The sequence below is a fragment of the Protopterus annectens genome, chromosome 6.part1 (genome assembly GCF_019279795.1).
Source record: "Protopterus annectens isolate FY-2018-M chromosome 6.part1, PAN1.0, whole genome shotgun sequence".
In the NCBI taxonomy this organism is placed as follows: Eukaryota; Metazoa; Chordata; order Ceratodontiformes; family Protopteridae; genus Protopterus; species Protopterus annectens.
The window spans coordinates 237,009,147-237,014,203 of NC_056738.1; positions in this window are offsets into that span (position 1 = coordinate 237,009,147).

The following is a 5,057-nucleotide window of genomic DNA, read 5'->3' on the forward strand; positions in this document are numbered from 1 at the left end:
AAGAGTCTAAAACATTTTCACTTTTGTATCCTGCTATCCATATACATATCCATATCCATATGCAACAACTTCCAGTTTTTCCATTTTTGTATTATCTTTTGTTGAGTCTCTTCCCACATATCCTTAGCTGCCATAACAGAAGCCTTTTTAATCCTCACTCCTAAATACTTCATCTTATTATGTCCCCATAAATATGGGTATCGCTGAATCAATTTGTGTGTGGATATACAATTTATGGCTATAGTCTTTGTTTTATCTTCATTAATTTTATATTCCAAAAAGACCTGAAACTTTCTCAAAATGTTCCACAGCTCTGGGATGTACTTTTCTGGATTTATCAGATACAAGATAATGTCATCTGCAAATAAAGGGTCTATATTATGTGATCGAAGAGTCTACTCTTCGAATACATAATCATCGACACATACAGAGTGAATGCTTTAAAATACGAATGGCCACATCCGTGAATTTTTTCCTCGGGGAAAAAATTCAGTTGGCTGTTATTGGGAATTGCTCTTTTCTTCAATGTAGAGAGATCTCGGAGTTGGTATATTTAGTTAGGAGCGGGTGTGGGGTGTGAAGCCTCCCATTTGATTAGTGTTTTAAAGTTTTTGGGTTTTTTTACGGCCACGTGAATTTTTTTCTCAAGGAAAACATTTGTGGACATGGCCATTTGCAGTTTACAGCATTCGCTGTGTATGTGTCGATGATTATGTGTTCGAAGAGTAGACTCTTCAATCACATAATATACACACCAAATAAAGCCAACTTTTCTTGATTACCATGCCAATTATATCCATGTATTTCTGAATCCCTTATTTTCTTTATCAGTGGCTCTTAATATAAAGCAAATAACAAAGGCGAAGAGGCCTGGTTCATCTGTTCAAACACAACTTATCAGAGAAGAACCCTGCCACTTTAACTCTTGCCCCTGATCCTTCATATATCACCCTAATTAACCTTATTATTGTATCAGGGAATGCAATGCGTCCATTGCCATACCCATTAAATCCCAGCTTGCTCTATTTAATGCTTTCTTTGCAACAAGACACACTAACAACCGCGGTATTTTCTTACATTCTCCTTCCCTCTGGATCATCAATGCTCCATTAATGTAAAATGTTTGCCTTTCCTCCACAAACACAGCAACCAGCCTCAGCGGGTATGGCAAGGGCATGGCACCAAAATGTATAACAAAGTCCAAAAAAGAACTGCCAGCCCAAAGTGGTGTACAAATAATATTTAATGTGACAATAAACAGACTAGTTTCGGCAAATATTTTAGCCTTCCTGAGTGTAACAAAACTTCCACAAATAGCCACATTATATATGCAACAGTTAATTGACAAAAGACCATGATTGGCCACAATTGCTCATTAAGCCCAGGGGGGAATAACCCCCCCAGTTTGATGATCCATTTTCTTTCTTTGGAATGTAATATATTGTGCCAACCAATCTTATTCCCGTTCTTACCAATGACTATATATATAATAGCAAATCTGAAATTGGCTGTAGGGTGATTCAAAACATGGTTATACAAGGCACTACTTGCTTTCTTGTTTTTAATATCACTAATTTGTTCAATAATATGGAGTTTCACAGGTTTCGTAGTTTGTCCTTCATAAAATGCAGAACATGAGCAGGTAGCCAAGTAGATCAACCATTCGCTAAAACAATCAGCAAAAAACCTTATATCATAAACCTGGCCAGTGTTTCTGCTAGAAAATTCTTTGGGCTTGTCCACCCGGATGCAATGGGTGCAGTGCCTACATCGAAAAAATCCAAACAGATGATCCCCCATCAATGTTGTTTGATGCTGTGGCTGAACGTCCAAGAATCCAGTTTTGAAATGAGTAAAAAAAGAACCCAGTGTTCTGCCTCTCCTATAAACAAAAGGGCATCTCTCTGGTAACATATTGGCAAGCCTGACATCTCCCATCAAGACATTCCAATTTTGTTGGATCACTTGTAAAAAGTTATGTGTATTACGCCCATAGGTAGTGATGAATCTAATATGTGAGTCCTGAGAAGGGGACCTATCCTTATATCTCATAAGATCCTGTCTGTTTAATGAGAATACCTTCCTACAAGCCATGGTAATGGTGCCAGATTTGTACCCCCATGCCCTGAATCTTCCCACTAGGTCATGCCTTTGATGTTCGTAAGTACTGGAGTCAGAGCAAATACTCTTGATTCTCATAAATTGGGATTTAGGTATGTTGTGTATGATATGGGGAGGGTGATGACTAGATGCATGCAACAAGGCATTATATTCTGGAAATTTCCGGAAAACCTGTGTCTAATGTATGATCGAGATTCCTGCTTATCAGAACATCCAAAAAAGTAATCTGGTTCAGATCAAAGTTGCATGTAAAATGAATACCCCATTTGTTGCTATTGATGTAATCCAAAAATTCCTTTAAGAAGGCAACATCAGCTTTCCATACTAACCAGCAGTCATCCAAATAACACTAATTGTCAAATTCAGACAAATACAGATTGTGAAGGGGATCGTAAATCAATTGTTCTTCCATATATGCCATGAAAAGATGGGCAAATATAGGGGCAAATGAGGCCCCCATAGCAGTACCCTACATTTGCAAACAACAACAATCCTGATAATAGAATACATTCTTAGTTAGTACATGTTCAGTTAATCCCAAAAGAAACGTGTTGAAGCCTGGTGGATAGAGTTCTAATATTGTTAACCAATGTTCCAGTGCTAACAAGCCTGCCGAGTGTGGTATATTAGTGTAAAGGGCAGACACATCAAGGGTACATAACATCCACCCTGGCTCGATTTGGGTATCTTGCAGGATCTGAAGGAACTCCGTTGTATCTTGGATCCGAGCCCTGACATACCTAAGTAAAGGGCAGAGATACTGTGTCAAATAAACCGATAATTGTTCAGTGAGAGAACCCCTTCCCAAAACAATAGGCCTACCAGGAGGGTTCTGCAGTGATTTATGGACCTTGGGTAACAAATATATATATTGTGGTTAGGGATCACTCACACTATCAAATGTTTTGAAGTAGAGGTTGTGATGATCCCCTCCTCGACTGCCAAATTCAAAAAAGCATCAATCTGTTTTTTTTAAACCCCCAGTTGGATCCAGGGGCATAAGCATATAATGCTGTTTGTTGTTCAATTGCCTCTTGGCTTTACTATCATAATTAGCGCAGTCCATAACCACTACAGCACTCCCTTTATCAGCCGGTATGATAACCAAATTTTTATTAGACTTATGTTGTGTTAGGGCTTCTTGTTGTATCTTTGAGAGATTATGTAATTTGCCAACCAAGTCAGAATAATGGAGGTGTAGATCTTTGAGAACTCTATGGAGAAAAAATGAACAGTGGGATTCATCGGAGGCATAAAGCTAGACCTATGGAAATGAAATGATTGATTATAAAGCTCATGATCATGTTGATCAAAATACAATTTCAAATTCAAAGTTTGACAAAAGGAATACACATAATCAGCAAAAACACCCTCAGGGACAAAGAATGCAGGGACAAAATTTAATCCTTTATTTAGTAGCTCTGTTTGAATTGGAGTTCAACCATGAGAAGAAATGTTAAGAACATTATTAAATTCAGTTACTTGTCGGTCATGATTTGTAACAATGTCGCATCATCAGATATTATTGTGGTGTTTCCGCCCTGCCCTATGTCTCCTGGCCCTAAAGGGGTATCAGAGTTTGTGGAAGTTTTGTTACACTGAGGAAGGCTATGTAATCTTTGCTGAAACCAATCTGTTTATTGTCACATTAAATATTATTTCTACACCACTTTGGGCTGGCAGTTTTTTTTTTGGACTTTGTTATACATTTTGGTGCCATGCCCTTGCCGTACCTGCTCAGGCTGGTTGCTGTGTACATTGGATTTGTTATCTCGGCTGTTGGTGTGTGGTGTTGGAGATGTTAAGAGAGTTGTGCTATTTCTGAATTTATTGGAACAGTTTATTGGCTTATTCATACCTATTTTTTTTATTATTTTTGCCTATATAGCATTTTTCAATGGGCTTATTGGTCTGAGGACGGTTCCATTCACGGAATTACACCTTGAAGTTTGGATTTTGTGATTTCACATTCATGGTTTGGTTGTCACTGCATTGTTTCCTTTGGATGGGATTACATTTCTACAGAGGAATCCTAGCCTATCCATTTGACATTGGTGCTTTTGGCTGCTACACACGGAGGATTATGCTTCGCTGACTTTGATCAAGATTGCCATAATTGTCAGAAGTGCTCTCATGTTTGAACTCCAACTCAAACAGAGCTACTGAATAAAGGATTAAATTTCATCCCTGCATCTTTGTCCCTGAGGGTGTTTTTGCTGATGATGTGTATTCCTTTTGTCGGACTTTGAATTTGAAATTGTATTTTGATCAACATGGTCATGACCTTTATAATCAATGTTTTCATTTCCATAGGTCTAGCTTTATGCCTCCGATGAATTCCACTGTTCATCTTTTTCTCCATAGAGTTCTCAAAGATCTACATCTCCATTAAGACATGGTTGGCAAATTACATAATCTCTCAAAGATACAATAAGAAGCCCTAACATAACTTAAGTCTAGTAAAAATTTGGTTATCATACTGGCTGATAAAGGGGGTGCTGTAGTGGTTATGGACTGGGCTAATTATGATAGTGAAGCCAAGAGGCAATTGAACAACAAATGGCATTATATGCTTATGCCCCTGGATCCAACTGGGGGTTTCAAAAAACAGTCTGATGCTTTTTTTGAATTTAGCGGTGGAGGAGGGGATCATCACAACCTCTACTTCTAAACATTTGATAGTGAGTGATCCCAAACCACAATATATATATATATATATATATATATATATATATATATATATATATATATATATATATATATATATATTTGTTACACAAGGTCCATAAATCACTACAGAACCCTCCTGGTAGGACTATTGTTTCAGGAAGGGATTCTCTCACTGAACCGTTATCGGTTTATTTGACAAAGTATCTCTGCCCTTTACTTAGGTATGTCAGGGCTCGGATCCAAGATACAACGGAGTTCCTTCAGAT